This window comes from Eleutherodactylus coqui, chromosome 13, assembly GCF_035609145.1.
Source record: "Eleutherodactylus coqui strain aEleCoq1 chromosome 13, aEleCoq1.hap1, whole genome shotgun sequence".
In the NCBI taxonomy this organism is placed as follows: domain Eukaryota; kingdom Metazoa; phylum Chordata; class Amphibia; order Anura; family Eleutherodactylidae; genus Eleutherodactylus; species Eleutherodactylus coqui.
In genome coordinates, this window is record NC_089849.1 from 106,037,680 (window position 1) to 106,054,427 (window position 16,748).

Sequence of the window (16,748 nt, forward strand, 5' to 3'; positions counted from 1 at the left end):
CGTTTGAAATTCGCCCTTAAGCGGGAGACGGCAGCCTACAACAGTCAAATTGATCGCTGCTTATCACTTCTTTTGTGGTAGGTACAGTTATTCCAGATAGGGGAATGGGTAGGTTAAGTTATTCCAGGGAGGGGAATGCTTATGGGCAAGGCATTATGCTTGATCGGAGGCGGATGAAGTGGCAAAAAAGGCTCGGCCTACACCATGACCATGCCAATCGTCAACCCAAAGTGAATATGAGCCACACAGGTTGGTTGAAATAGCGCAACATGAATGATGGAACCTGGATCCAAGCGTCCCAGGATGCATTGCAGCGAAAACGTTCAACAATGTTCAGCGTGACCAATGTTTCTATCTTGGAAAATGAAATTGCATGATGTATGGAGTGTTTTTGACATATCTTGTCTCAGGATTTGCTTGCAGTCCTACCATATCCCACAAAATGCAGAAGTGCAGTCAATGCAGCTTTTTACCTAAAATGGTAAAAATTGGTCAAAGCCTCATGCGGTTTATTACCTGCCCCTGGAATAACATCAATGGCAATTATAAGAATAATGCTGATAATAGTACAAATTTTGTATGTATGTTTTCAGCCCTACAAAACCATAACTATAGAAGTTTAAATTTATACGTAAAGCTAGATATTTGTAGAAATATCTATATTGATATATAACTATCTATTTATATAGCTAGATATATATCTATGCAGTAACATACATTAGATAGATAGATAGATAGATAGATAGATAGATAGATAGACTGTATATAAGCCTGCAAGTCTTGCACTTGAAGCACCTTTATGATGTCATTAAGGCTCGATGGTGACACGCGCACCCGAAACAAGGACCACAGGTTGTTAGCGGCCATTTTTCCATCAGTCTCCACTGGAGCTAGAAGTGAGCAGACAGATACACCTATAGACGCTGCTGGAGCCAGATCATTTGTCTCTGTGATGGACAACGTTTGAAATTCGCCCTTAAGCGGGAGACGGCAGCCTACAACAGTCAAATTGATCGCTGCTTATCACTTCTTTTGTGGTAGGTACAGTTATTCCAGATAGGGGAATGGGTAGGTTAAGTTATTCCAGGGAGGGGAATGCTTATGGGCAAGGCATTATGCTTGATCGGAGGCGGATGAAGTGGCAAAAAAGGCTCGGCCTACACCATGACCATGCCAATCGTCAACCCAAAGTGAATATGAGCCACACAGGTTGGTTGAAATAGCGCAACATGAATGATGGAACCTGGATCCAAGCGTCCCAGGATGCATTGCAGCGAAAACGTTCAACAATGTTCAGCGTGACCAATGTTTCTATCTTGGAAAATGAAATTGCATGATGTATGGAGTGTTTTTGACATATCTTGTCTCAGGATTTGCTTGCAGTCCTACCATATCCCACAAAATGCAGAAGTGCAGTCAATGCAGCTTTTTACCTAAAATGGTAAAAATTGGTCAAAGCCTCATGCGGTTTATTACCTGCCCCTGGAATAACATCAATGGCAATTATAAGAATAATGCTGATAATAGTACAAATTTTGTATGTATGTTTTCAGCCCTACAAAACCATAACTATAGAAGTTTAAATTTATACGTAAAGCTAGATATTTGTAGAAATATCTATATTGATATATAACTATCTATTTATATAGCTAGATATATATCTATGCAGTAACATACATTAGATAGATAGATAGATAGATAGATAGATAGATAGATAGATAGATAGATAGATAGACTGTATATAAGCCTGCAAGTCTTGCACTTGAAGCAGCTTTATGATGTCATTAAGGCTCGATGGTGACACGCGCACCCGAAACAAGGACCACAGGTTGTTAGCGGCCATTTTTCCATCAGTCTCCACTGGAGCTAGAAGTGAGCAGACAGATACACCTATAGACGCTGCTGGAGCCAGATCATTTGTCTCTGTGATGGACAACGTTTGAAATTCGCCCTTAAGCGGGAGACGGCAGCCTACAACAGTCAAATTGATCGCTGCTTATCACTTCTTTTGTGGTAGGTACAGTTATTCCAGATAGGGGAATGGGTAGGTTAAGTTATTCCAGGGAGGGGAATGCTTATGGGCAAGGCATTATGCTTGATCGGAGGCGGATGAAGTGGCAAAAAAGGCTCGGCCTACACCATGACCATGCCAATCGTCAACCCAAAGTGAATATGAGCCACACAGGTTGGTTGAAATAGCGCAACATGAATGATGGAACCTGGATCCAAGCGTCCCAGGATGCATTGCAGCGAAAACGTTCAACAATGTTCAGCGTGACCAATGTTTCTATCTTGGAAAATGAAATTGCATGCTGTATGGAGTGTTTTTGACATATCTTGTCTCAGGATTTGCTTGCAGTCCTACCATATCCCACAAAATGCAGAAGTGCAGTCAATGCAGCTTTTTACCTAAAATGGTAAAAATTGGTCAAAGCCTCATGCGGTTTATTACCTGCCCCTGGAATAACATCAATGGCAATTATAAGAATAATGCTGATAATAATACAAATTTTGTATGTATGTTTTCAGCCCTACAAAACCATAACTATAGTTTAAATTTATACGTAAAGCTAGATATTTGTAGAAATATCTATATTGATATATAACTATCTATTTATATAGCTAGATATATATCTATGCAGTAACATACATTAGATAGATAGATAGATAGATAGATAGATAGATAGATAGACTGTATATAAGCCTGCAAGTCTTGCACTTGAAGCAGCTTTATGATGTCATTAAGGCTCGATGGTGACACGCGCACCCGGAACAAGGACCACAGGTTGTTAGCGGCCATTTTTCCATCAGTCTCCACTGGAGCTAGAAGTGAGCAGACAGATACTCCTATAGACACTGCTGGAGCCAGATCATTTGTCTCTGTGATGGACAACGTTTGAAATTCGCCCTTAAGCGGGAGACGGCAGCCTACAACAGTCAAATTGATCGCTGCTTATCACTTCTTTTGTGGTAGGTACAGTTATTCCAGATAGGGGAATGGGTAGGTTAAGTTATTCCAGGGAGGGGAATGCTTATGGGCAAGGCATTATGCTTGATCGGAGGCGGATGAAGTGGCAAAAAAGGCTCGGCCTACACCATGACCATGCCAATCGTCAACCCAAAGTGAATATGAGCCACACAGGTTGGTTGAAATAGCGCAACATGAATGATGGAACCTGGATCCAAGCGTCCCAGGATGCATTGCAGCGAAAACGTTCAACAATGTTCAGCGTGACCAATGTTTCTATCTTGGAAAATGAAATTGCATGCTGTATGGAGTGTTTTTGACATATCTTGTCTCAGGATTTGCTTGCAGTCCTACCATATCCCACAAAATGCAGAAGTGCAGTCAATGCAGCTTTTTACCTAAAATGGTAAAAATTGGTCAAAGCCTCATGCGGTTTATTACCTGCCCCTGGAATAACATCAATGGCAATTATAAGAATAATGCTGATAATAATACAAATTTTGTATGTATGTTTTCAGCCCTACAAAACCATAACTATAGAAGTTTAAATTTATACGTAAAGCTAGATATTTGTAGAAATATCTATATTGATATATAACTATCTATTTATATAGCTAGATATATATCTATGCAGTAACATACATTAGATAGATAGATAGATAGACTGTATATAAGCCTGCAAGTCTTGCACTTGAAGCAGCTTTATGATGTCATTAAGGCTCGATGGTGACATGCGCACCCGGAACAAGGACCACAGGTTGTTAGCGGCCATTTTTCCATCAGTCTCCACTGGAGCTAGAAGTGAGCAGACAGATACTCCTATAGACGCTGCTGGAGCCAGATCATTTGTCTCTGTGATGGACAACGTTTGAAATTCGCCCTTAAGCGGGAGACGGCAGCCTACAACAGTCAAATTGATCGCTGCTTATCACTTCTTTTGTGGTAGGTACAGTTATTCCAGATAGGGGAATGGGTAGGTTAAGTTATTCCAGGGAGGGGAATGCTTATGGGCAAGGCATTATGCTTGATCGGAGGCGGATGAAGTGGCAAAAAAGGCTCGGCCTACACCATGACCATGCCAATCGTCAACCCAAAGTGAATATGAGCCACACAGGTTGGTTGAAATAGCGCAACATGAATGATGGAACCTGGATCCAAGCGTCCCAGGATGCATTTCAGCGAAAACGTTCAACAATGTTCAGCGTGACCAATGTTTCTATCTTGGAAAATGAAATCGCATGATGTATGGAGTGTTTTTGACATATCTTGTCTCAGGATTTGCTTGCAGTCCTACCATATCCCACAAAATGCAGAAGTGCAGTCAATGCAGCTTTTTACCTAAAATGGTAAAAATTGGTCAAAGCCTCATGCGGTTTATTACCTGCCCCTGGAATAACATCAATGGCAATTATAAGAATAATGCTGATAATAGTACAAATTTTGTATGTATGTTTTCAGCCCTACAAAACCATAACTATAGAAGTTTAAATTTATACGTAAAGCTAGATATTTGTAGAAATATCTATATTGATATATAACTATCTATTTATATAGCTAGATATATATCTATGCAGTAACATACATTAGATAGATAGATAGATAGATAGATAGATAGATAGATAGATAGATAGATAGACTGTATATAAGCCTGCAAGTCTTGCACTTGAAGCACCTTTATGATGTCATTAAGGCTCGATGGTGACACGCGCACCCGAAACAAGGACCACAGGTTGTTAGCGGCCATTTTTCCATCAGTCTCCACTGGAGCTAGAAGTGAGCAGACAGATACACCTATAGACGCTGCTGGAGCCAGATCATTTGTCTCTGTGATGGACAACGTTTGAAATTCGCCCTTAAGCGGGAGACGGCAGCCTACAACAGTCAAATTGATCGCTGCTTATCACTTCTTTTGTGGTAGGTACAGTTATTCCAGATAGGGGAATGGGTAGGTTAAGTTATTCCAGGGAGGGGAATGCTTATGGGCAAGGCATTATGCTTGATCGGAGGCGGATGAAGTGGCAAAAAAGGCTCGGCCTACACCATGACCATGCCAATCGTCAACCCAAAGTGAATATGAGCCACACAGGTTGGTTGAAATAGCGCAACATGAATGATGGAACCTGGATCCAAGCGTCCCAGGATGCATTGCAGCGAAAACGTTCAACAATGTTCAGCGTGACCAATGTTTCTATCTTGGAAAATGAAATTGCATGATGTATGGAGTGTTTTTGACATATCTTGTCTCAGGATTTGCTTGCAGTCCTACCATATCCCACAAAATGCAGAAGTGCAGTCAATGCAGCTTTTTACCTAAAATGGTAAAAATTGGTCAAAGCCTCATGCGGTTTATTACCTGCCCCTGGAATAACATCAATGGCAATTATAAGAATAATGCTGATAATAGTACAAATTTTGTATGTATGTTTTCAGCCCTACAAAACCATAACTATAGAAGTTTAAATTTATACGTAAAGCTAGATATTTGTAGAAATATCTATATTGATATATAACTATCTATTTATATAGCTAGATATATATCTATGCAGTAACATACATTAGATAGATAGATAGATAGATAGATAGATAGATAGATAGATAGACTGTATATAAGCCTGCAAGTCTTGCACTTGAAGCAGCTTTATGATGTCATTAAGGCTCGATGGTGACACGCGCACCCGAAACAAGGACCACAGGTTGTTAGCGGCCATTTTTCCATCAGTCTCCACTGGAGCTAGAAGTGAGCAGACAGATACACCTATAGACGCTGCTGGAGCCAGATCATTTGTCTCTGTGATGGACAACGTTTGAAATTCGCCCTTAAGCGGGAGACGGCAGCCTACAACAGTCAAATTGATCGCTGCTTATCACTTCTTTTGTGGTAGGTACAGTTATTCCAGATAGGGGAATGGGTAGGTTAAGTTATTCCAGGGAGGGGAATGCTTATGGGCAAGGCATTATGCTTGATCGGAGGCGGATGAAGTGGCAAAAAAGGCTCGGCCTACACCATGACCATGCCAATCGTCAACCCAAAGTGAATATGAGCCACACAGGTTGGTTGAAATAGCGCAACATGAATGATGGAACCTGGATCCAAGCGTCCCAGGATGCATTGCAGCGAAAACGTTCAACAATGTTCAGCGTGACCAATGTTTCTATCTTGGAAAATGAAATTGCATGCTGTATGGAGTGTTTTTGACATATCTTGTCTCAGGATTTGCTTGCAGTCCTACCATATCCCACAAAATGCAGAAGTGCAGTCAATGCAGCTTTTTACCTAAAATGGTAAAAATTGGTCAAAGCCTCATGCGGTTTATTACCTGCCCCTGGAATAACATCAATGGCAATTATAAGAATAATGCTGATAATAATACAAATTTTGTATGTATGTTTTCAGCCCTACAAAACCATAACTATAGTTTAAATTTATACGTAAAGCTAGATATTTGTAGAAATATCTATATTGATATATAACTATCTATTTATATAGCTAGATATATATCTATGCAGTAACATACATTAGATAGATAGATAGATAGATAGATAGATAGACTGTATATAAGCCTGCAAGTCTTGCACTTGAAGCAGCTTTATGATGTCATTAAGGCTCGATGGTGACACGCGCACCCGGAACAAGGACCACAGGTTGTTAGCGGCCATTTTTCCATCAGTCTCCACTGGAGCTAGAAGTGAGCAGACAGATACTCCTATAGACACTGCTGGAGCCAGATCATTTGTCTCTGTGATGGACAACGTTTGAAATTCGCCCTTAAGCGGGAGACGGCAGCCTACAACAGTCAAATTGATCGCTGCTTATCACTTCTTTTGTGGTAGGTACAGTTATTCCAGATAGGGGAATGGGTAGGTTAAGTTATTCCAGGGAGGGGAATGCTTATGGGCAAGGCATTATGCTTGATCGGAGGCGGATGAAGTGGCAAAAAAGGCTCGGCCTACACCATGACCATGCCAATCGTCAACCCAAAGTGAATATGAGCCACACAGGTTGGTTGAAATAGCGCAACATGAATGATGGAACCTGGATCCAAGCGTCCCAGGATGCATTGCAGCGAAAACGTTCAACAATGTTCAGCGTGACCAATGTTTCTATCTTGGAAAATGAAATTGCATGCTGTATGGAGTGTTTTTGACATATCTTGTCTCAGGATTTGCTTGCAGTCCTACCATATCCCACAAAATGCAGAAGTGCAGTCAATGCAGCTTTTTACCTAAAATGGTAAAAATTGGTCAAAGCCTCATGCGGTTTATTACCTGCCCCTGGAATAACATCAATGGCAATTATAAGAATAATGCTGATAATAATACAAATTTTGTATGTATGTTTTCAGCCCTACAAAACCATAACTATAGAAGTTTAAATTTATACGTAAAGCTAGATATTTGTAGAAATATCTATATTGATATATAACTATCTATTTATATAGCTAGATATATATCTATGCAGTAACATACATTAGATAGATAGATAGATAGACTGTATATAAGCCTGCAAGTCTTGCACTTGAAGCAGCTTTATGATGTCATTAAGGCTCGATGGTGACATGCGCACCCGGAACAAGGACCACAGGTTGTTAGCGGCCATTTTTCCATCAGTCTCCACTGGAGCTAGAAGTGAGCAGACAGATACTCCTATAGACGCTGCTGGAGCCAGATCATTTGTCTCTGTGATGGACAACGTTTGAAATTCGCCCTTAAGCGGGAGACGGCAGCCTACAACAGTCAAATTGATCGCTGCTTATCACTTCTTTTGTGGTAGGTACAGTTATTCCAGATAGGGGAATGGGTAGGTTAAGTTATTCCAGGGAGGGGAATGCTTATGGGCAAGGCATTATGCTTGATCGGAGGCGGATGAAGTGGCAAAAAAGGCTCGGCCTACACCATGACCATGCCAATCGTCAACCCAAAGTGAATATGAGCCACACAGGTTGGTTGAAATAGCGCAACATGAATGATGGAACCTGGATCCAAGCGTCCCAGGATGCATTTCAGCGAAAACGTTCAACAATGTTCAGCGTGACCAATGTTTCTATCTTGGAAAATGAAATCGCATGATGTATGGAGTGTTTTTGACATATCTTGTCTCAGGATTTGCTTGCAGTCCTACCATATCCCACAAAATGCAGAAGTGCAGTCAATGCAGCTTTTTACCTAAAATGGTAAAAATTGGTCAAAGCCTCATGCGGTTTATTACCTGCCCCTGGAATAACATCAATGGCAATTATAAGAATAATGCTGATAATAGTACAAATTTTGTATGTATGTTTTCAGCCCTACAAAACCATAACTATAGAAGTTTAAATTTATACGTAAAGCTAGATATTTGTAGAAATATCTATATTGATATATAACTATCTATTTATATAGCTAGATATATATCTATGCAGTAACATACATTAGATAGATAGATAGATAGACTGTATATAAGCCTGCAAGTCTTGCACTTGAAGCAGCTTTATGATGTCATTAAGGCTCGATGGTGACACGCGCACCCGGAACAAGGACCACAGGTTGTTAGCGGCCATTTTTCCATCAGTCTCCACTGGAGCTAGAAGTGAGCAGACAGATACTCCTATAGACGCTGCTGTAGCCAGATCATTTGTCTCTGTGATGGACAACGTTTGAAATTCGCCCTTAAGCGGGAGACGGCAGCCTACAACAGTCAAATTGATCGCTGCTTATCACTTCTTTTGTGGTAGGTACAGTTATTCCAGATAGGGGAATGGGTAGGTTAAGTTATTCCAGGGAGGGGAATGCTTATGGGCAAGGCATTATGCTTGATCGGAGGCGGATGAAGTGGCAAAAAAGGCTCGGCCTACACCATGACCATGCCAATCGTCAACCCAAAGTGAATATGAGCCACACAGGTTGGTTGAAATAGCGCAACATGAATGATGGAACCTGGATCCAAGCGTCCCAGGATGCATTGCAGCGAAAACGTTCAACAATGTTCAGCGTGACCAATGTTTCTATCTTGGAAAATGAAATTGCATGCTGTATGGAGTGTTTTTGACATATCTTGTCTCAGGATTTGCTTGCAGTCCTACCATATCCCACAAAATGCAGAAGTGCAGTCAATGCAGCTTTTTACCTAAAATGGTAAAAATTGGTCAAAGCCTCATGCGGTTTATTACCTGCCCCTGGAATAACATCAATGGCAATTATAAGAATAATGCTGATAATAATACAAATTTTGTATGTATGTTTTCAGCCCTACAAAACCATAACTATAGAAGTTTAAATTTATACGTAAAGCTAGATATTTGTAGAAATATCTATATTGATATATAACTATCTATTTATATAGCTAGATATATATCTATGCAGTAACATACATTAGATAGATAGATAGATAGACTGTATATAAGCCTGCAAGTCTTGCACTTGAAGCAGCTTTATGATGTCATTAAGGCTCGATGGTGACATGCGCACCCGGAACAAGGACCACAGGTTGTTAGCGGCCATTTTTCCATCAGTCTCCACTGGAGCTAGAAGTGAGCAGACAGATACTCCTATAGACGCTGCTGGAGCCAGATCATTTGTCTCTGTGATGGACAACGTTTGAAATTCGCCCTTAAGCGGGAGACGGCAGCCTACAACAGTCAAATTGATCGCTGCTTATCACTTCTTTTGTGGTAGGTACAGTTATTCCAGATAGGGGAATGGGTAGGTTAAGTTATTCCAGGGAGGGGAATGCTTATGGGCAAGGCATTATGCTTGATCGGAGGCGGATGAAGTGGCAAAAAAGGCTCGGCCTACACCATGACCATGCCAATCGTCAACCCAAAGTGAATATGAGCCACACAGGTTGGTTGAAATAGCGCAACATGAATGATGGAACCTGGATCCAAGCGTCCCAGGATGCATTTCAGCGAAAACGTTCAACAATGTTCAGCGTGACCAATGTTTCTATCTTGGAAAATGAAATCGCATGATGTATGGAGTGTTTTTGACATATCTTGTCTCAGGATTTGCTTGCAGTCCTACCATATCCCACAAAATGCAGAAGTGCAGTCAATGCAGCTTTTTACCTAAAATGGTAAAAATTGGTCAAAGCCTCATGCGGTTTATTACCTGCCCCTGGAATAACATCAATGGCAATTATAAGAATAATGCTGATAATAGTACAAATTTTGTATGTATGTTTTCAGCCCTACAAAACCATAACTATAGAAGTTTAAATTTATACGTAAAGCTAGATATTTGTAGAAATATCTATATTGATATATAACTATCTATTTATATAGCTAGATATATATCTATGCAGTAACATACATTAGATAGATAGATAGATAGACTGTATATAAGCCTGCAAGTCTTGCACTTGAAGCAGCTTTATGATGTCATTAAGGCTCGATGGTGACACGCGCACCCGGAACAAGGACCACAGGTTGTTAGCGGCCATTTTTCCATCAGTCTCCACTGGAGCTAGAAGTGAGCAGACAGATACTCCTATAGACGCTGCTGTAGCCAGATCATTTGTCTCTGTGATGGACAACGTTTGAAATTCGCCCTTAAGCGGGAGACGGCAGCCTACAACAGTCAAATTGATCGCTGCTTATCACTTCTTTTGTGGTAGGTACAGTTATTCCAGATAGGGGAATGGGTAGGTTAAGTTATTCCAGGGAGGGGAATGCTTATGGGCAAGGCATTATGCTTGATCGGAGGCGGATGAAGTGGCAAAAAAGGCTCGGCCTACACCATGACCATGCCAATCGTCAACCCAAAGTGAATATGAGCCACACAGGTTGGTTGAAATAGCGCAACATGAATGATGGAACCTGGATCCAAGCGTCCCAGGATGCATTGCAGCGAAAACGTTCAACAATGTTCAGCGTGACCAATGTTTCTATCTTGGAAAATGAAATTGCATGCTGTATGGAGTGTTTTTGACATATCTTGTCTCAGGATTTGCTTGCAGTCCTACCATATCCCACAAAATGCAGAAGTGCAGTCAATGCAGCTTTTTACCTAAAATGGTAAAAATTGGTCAAAGCCTCATGCGGTTTATTACCTGCCCCTGGAATAACATCAATGGCAATTATAAGAATAATGCTGATAATAATACAAATTTTGTATGTATGTTTTCAGCCCTACAAAACCATAACTATAGAAGTTTAAATTTATACGTAAAGCTAGATATTTGTAGAAATATCTATATTGATATATAACTATCTATTTATATAGCTAGATATATATCTATGCAGTAACATACATTAGATAGATAGATAGATAGATAGATAGATAGATAGATAGATAGACTGTATATAAGCCTGCAAGTCTTGCACTTGAAGCAGCTTTATGATGTCATTAAGGCTCGATGGTGACACGCGCACCCGGAACAAGGACCACAGGTTGTTAGCGGCCATTTTTCCATCAGTCTCCACTGGAGCTAGAAGTGAGCAGACAGATACTCCTATAGACGCTGCTGGAGCCAGATCATTTGTCTCTGTGATGGACAACGTTTGAAATTCGCCCTTAAGCGGGAGACGGCAGCCTACAACAGTCAAATTGATCGCTGCTTATCACTTCTTTTGTGGTAGGTACAGTTATTCCAGATAGGGGAATGGGTAGGTTAAGTTATTCCAGGGAGGGGAATGCTTATGGGCAAGGCATTATGCTTGATCGGAGGCGGATGAAGTGGCAAAAAAGGCTCGGCCTACACCATGACCATGCCAATCGTCAACCCAAAGTGAATATGAGCCACACAGGTTGGTTGAAATAGCGCAACATGAATGATGGAACCTGGATCCAAGCGTCCCAGGATGCATTGCAGCGAAAACGTTCAACAATGTTCAGCGTGACCAATGTTTCTATCTTGGAAAATGAAATTGCATGATGTATGGAGTGTTTTTGACATATCTTGTCTCAGGATTTGCTTGCAGTCCTACCATATCCCACAAAATGCAGAAGTGCAGTCAATGCAGCTTTTTACCTAAAATGGTAAAAATTGGTCAAAGCCTCATGCGGTTTATTACCTGCCCCTGGAATAACATCAATGGCAATTATAAGAATAATGCTGATAATAGTACAAATTTTGTATGTATGTTTTCAGCCCTACAAAACCATAACTATAGAAGTTTAAATTTATACGTAAAGCTAGATATTTGTAGAAATATCTATATTGATATATAACTATCTATTTATATAGCTAGATATATATCTATGCAGTAACATACATTAGATAGATAGATAGATAGATAGATAGACTGTATATAAGCCTGCAAGTCTTGCACTTGAAGCAGCTTTATGATGTCATTAAGGCTCGATGGTGACACGCGCACCCGGAACAAGGACCACAGGTTGTTAGCGGCCATTTTTCCATCAGTCTCCACTGGAGCTAGAAGTGAGCAGACAGATACACCTATAGACGCTGCTGGAGCCAGATCATTTGTCTCTGTGATGGACAACGTTTGAAATTCGCCCTTAAGCGGGAGACGGCAGCCTACAACAGTCAAATTGATCGCTGCTTATCACTTTTTTTGTGGTAGGTACAGTTATTCCAGATAGGGGAATGGGTAGGTTAAGTTATTCCAGGGAGGGGAATGCTTATGGGCAAGGCATTATGCTTGATCGGAGGCGGATGAAGTGGCAAAAAAGGCTCGGCCTACACCATGACCATGCCAATCGTCAACCCAAAGTGAATATGAGCCACACAGGTTGGTTGAAATAGCGCAACATGAATGATGGAACCTGGATCCAAGCGTCCCAGGATGCATTGCAGCGAAAACGTTCAACAATGTCCAGCGTGACCAATGTTTCTATCTTGGAAAATGAAATTGCATGCTGTATGGAGTGTTTTTGACATATCTTGTCTCAGGATTTGCTTGCAGTCCTACCATATCCCACAAAATGCAGAAGTGCAGTCAATGCAGCTTTTTACCTAAAATGGTAAAAATTGGTCAAAGCCTCATGCGGTTTATTACCTGCCCCTGGAATAACATCAATGGCAATTATAAGAATAATGCTGATAATAATACAAATTTTGTATGTATGTTTTCAGCCCTACAAAACCATAACTATAGAAGTTTAAATTTATACGTAAAGCTATATATTTGTAGAAATATCTATATTGATATATAACTATCTATTTATATAGCTAGATATATATCTATGCAGTAACATACATTAGATAGATAGATAGATAGATAGATAGATAGATAGACTGTATATAAGCCTGCAAGTCTTGCACTTGAAGCACCTTTATGATGTCATTAAGGCTCGATGGTGACACGCGCACCCGAAACAAGGACCACAGGTTGTTAGCGGCCGTTTTTCCATCAGTCTCCACTGGAGCTAGAAGTGAGCAGACAGATACTCCTATAGACGCTGCTGTAGCCAGATCATTTGTCTCTGTGATGGACAACGTTTGAAATTCGCCCTTAAGCGGGAGACGGCAGCCTACAACAGTCAAATTGATCGCTGCTTATCACTTCTTTTGTGGTAGGTACAGTTATTCCAGATAGGGGAATGGGTAGGTTAAGTTATTCCAGGGAGGGGAATGCTTATGGGCAAGGCATTATGCTTGATCGGAGGCGGATGAAGTGGCAAAAAAGGCTCGGCCTACACCATGACCATGCCAATCGTCAACCCAAAGTGAATATGAGCCACACAGGTTGGTTGAAATAGCGCAACATGAATGATGGAACCTGGATCCAAGCGTCCCAGGATGCATTGCAGCGAAAACGTTCAACAATGTTCAGCGTGACCAATGTTTCTATCTTGGAAAATGAAATTGCATGCTGTATGGAGTGTTTTTGACATATCTTGTCTCAGGATTTGCTTGCAGTCCTACCATATCCCACAAAATGCAGAAGTGCAGTCAATGCAGCTTTTTACCTAAAATGGTAAAAATTGGTCAAAGCCTCATGCAGTTTATTACCTGCCCCTGGAATAACATCAATGGCAATTATAAGAATAATGCTGATAATAATACAAATTTTGTATGTATGTTTTCAGCCCTACAAAACCATAACTATAGAAGTTTAAATTTATACGTAAAGCTAGATATTTGTAGAAATATCTATATTGATATATAACTATCTATTTATATAGCTATATATATATCTATGCAGTAACATACATTAGATAGATAGATAGATAGATAGACTGTATATAAGCCTGCAAGTCTTGCACTTGAAGCAGCTTTATGATGTCATTAAGGCTCGATGGTGACACGCGCACCCGGAACAAGGACCACAGGTTGTTAGCGGCCATTTTTCCATCAGTCTCCACTGGAGCTAGAAGTGAGCAGACAGATACTCCTATAGACGCTGCTGGAGCCAGATCATTTGTCTCTGTGATGGACAACGTTTGAAATTCGCCCTTAAGCGGGAGACGGCAGCCTACAACAGTCAAATTGATCGCTGCTTATCACTTCTTTTGTGGTAGGTACAGTTATTCCAGATAGGGGAATGGGTAGGTTAAGTTATTCCAGGGAGGGGAATGCTTATGGGCAAGGCATTATGCTTGATCGGAGGCGGATGAAGTGGCAAAAAAGGCTCGGCCTACACCATGACCATGCCAATCGTCAACCCAAAGTGAATATGAGCCACACAGGTTGGTTGAAATAGCGCAACATGAATGATGGAACCTGGATCCAAGCGTCCCAGGATGCATTGCAGCGAAAACGTTCAACAATGTTCAGCGTGACCAATGTTTCTATCTTGGAAAATGAAATTGCATGCTGTATGGAGTGTTTTTGACATATCTTGTCTCAGGATTTGCTTGCAGTCCTACCATATCCCACAAAATGCAGAAGTGCAGTCAATGCAGCTTTTTACCTAAAATGGTAAAAATTGGTCAAAGCCTCATGCGGTTTATTACCTGCCCCTGGAATAACATCAATGGCAATTATAAGAATAATGCTGATAATAATACAAATTTTGTATGTATGTTTTCAGCCCTACAAAACCATAACTATAGAAGTTTAAATTTATACGTAAAGCTAGATATTTGTAGAAATATCTATATTGATATATAACTATCTATTTATATAGCTAGATATATATCTATGCAGTAACATACATTAGATAGATAGATAGATAGATAGATAGATAGATAGATAGATAGATAGACTGTATATAAGCCTGCAAGTCTTGCACTTGAAGCAGCTTTATGATGTCATTAAGGCTCGATGGTGACACGCGCACCCGAAACAAGGACCACAGGTTGTTAGCGGCCATTTTTCCATCAGTCTCCACTGGAGCTAGAAGTGAGCAGACAGATACACCTATAGACGCTGCTGGAGCCAGATCATTTGTCTCTGTGATGGACAACGTTTGAAATTCGCCCTTAAGCGGGAGACGGCAGCCTACAACAGTCAAATTGATCGCTGCTTATCACTTCTTTTGTGGTAGGTACAGTTATTCCAGATAGGGGAATGGGTAGGTTAAGTTATTCCAGGGAGGGGAATGCTTATGGGCAAGGCATTATGCTTGATCGGAGGCGGATGAAGTGGCAAAAAAGGCTCGGCCTACACCATGACCATGCCAATCGTCAACCCAAAGTGAATATGAGCCACACAGGTTGGTTGAAATAGCGCAACATGAATGATGGAACCTGGATCCAAGCGTCCCAGGATGCATTGCAGCGAAAACGTTCAACAATGTTCAGCGTGACCAATGTTTCTATCTTGGAAAATGAAATTGCATGCTGTATGGAGTGTTTTTGACATATCTTGTCTCAGGATTTGCTTGCAGTCCTACCATATCCCACAAAATGCAGAAGTGCAGTCAATGCAGCTTTTTACCTAAAATGGTAAAAATTGGTCAAAGCCTCATGCGGTTTATTACCTGCCCCTGGAATAACATCAATGGCAATTATAAGAATAATGCTGATAATAATACAAATTTTGTATGTATGTTTTCAGCCCTACAAAACCATAACTATAGAAGTTTAAATTTATACGTAAAGCTAGATATTTGTAGAAATATCTATATTGATATATAACTATCTATTTATATAGCTAGATATATATCTATGCAGTAACATACATTAGATAGATAGATAGATAGATAGATAGATAGACTGTATATAAGCCTGCAAGTCTTGCACTTGAAGCAGCTTTATGATGTCATTAAGGCTCGATGGTGACACGCGCACCCGGAACAAGGACCACAGGTTGTTAGCGGCCATTTTTCCATCAGTCTCCACTGGAGCTAGAAGTGAGCAGACAGATACTCCTATAGACGCTGCTGGAGCCAGATCATTTGTCTCTGTGATGGACAACGTTTGAAATTCGCCCTTAAGCGGGAGACGGCAGCCTACAACAGTCAAATTGATCGCTGCTTATCACTTCTTTTGTGGTAGGTACAGTTATTCCAGATAGGGGAATGGGTAGGTTAAGTTATTCCAGGGAGGGGAATGCTTATGGGCAAGGCATTATGCTTGATCGGAGGCGGATGAAGTGGCAAAAAAGGCTCGGCCTACACCATGACCATGCCAATCGTCAACCCAAAGTGAATATGAGCCACACAGGTTGGTTGAAATAGCGCAACATGAATGATGGAACCTGGATCCAAGCGTCCCAGGATGCATTGCAGCGAAAACGTTCAACAATGTTCAGCGTGACCAATGTTTCTATCTTGGAAAATGAAATCGCATGATGTATGGAGTGTTTTTGACATATCTTGTCTCAGGATTTGCTTGCAGTCCTACCATATCCCACAAAATGCAGAAGTGCAGTCAATGCAGCTTTTTACCTAAAATGGTAAAAATTGGTCAAAGCCTCATGCGGTTTATTACCTGCCCCTGGAATAACATCAAT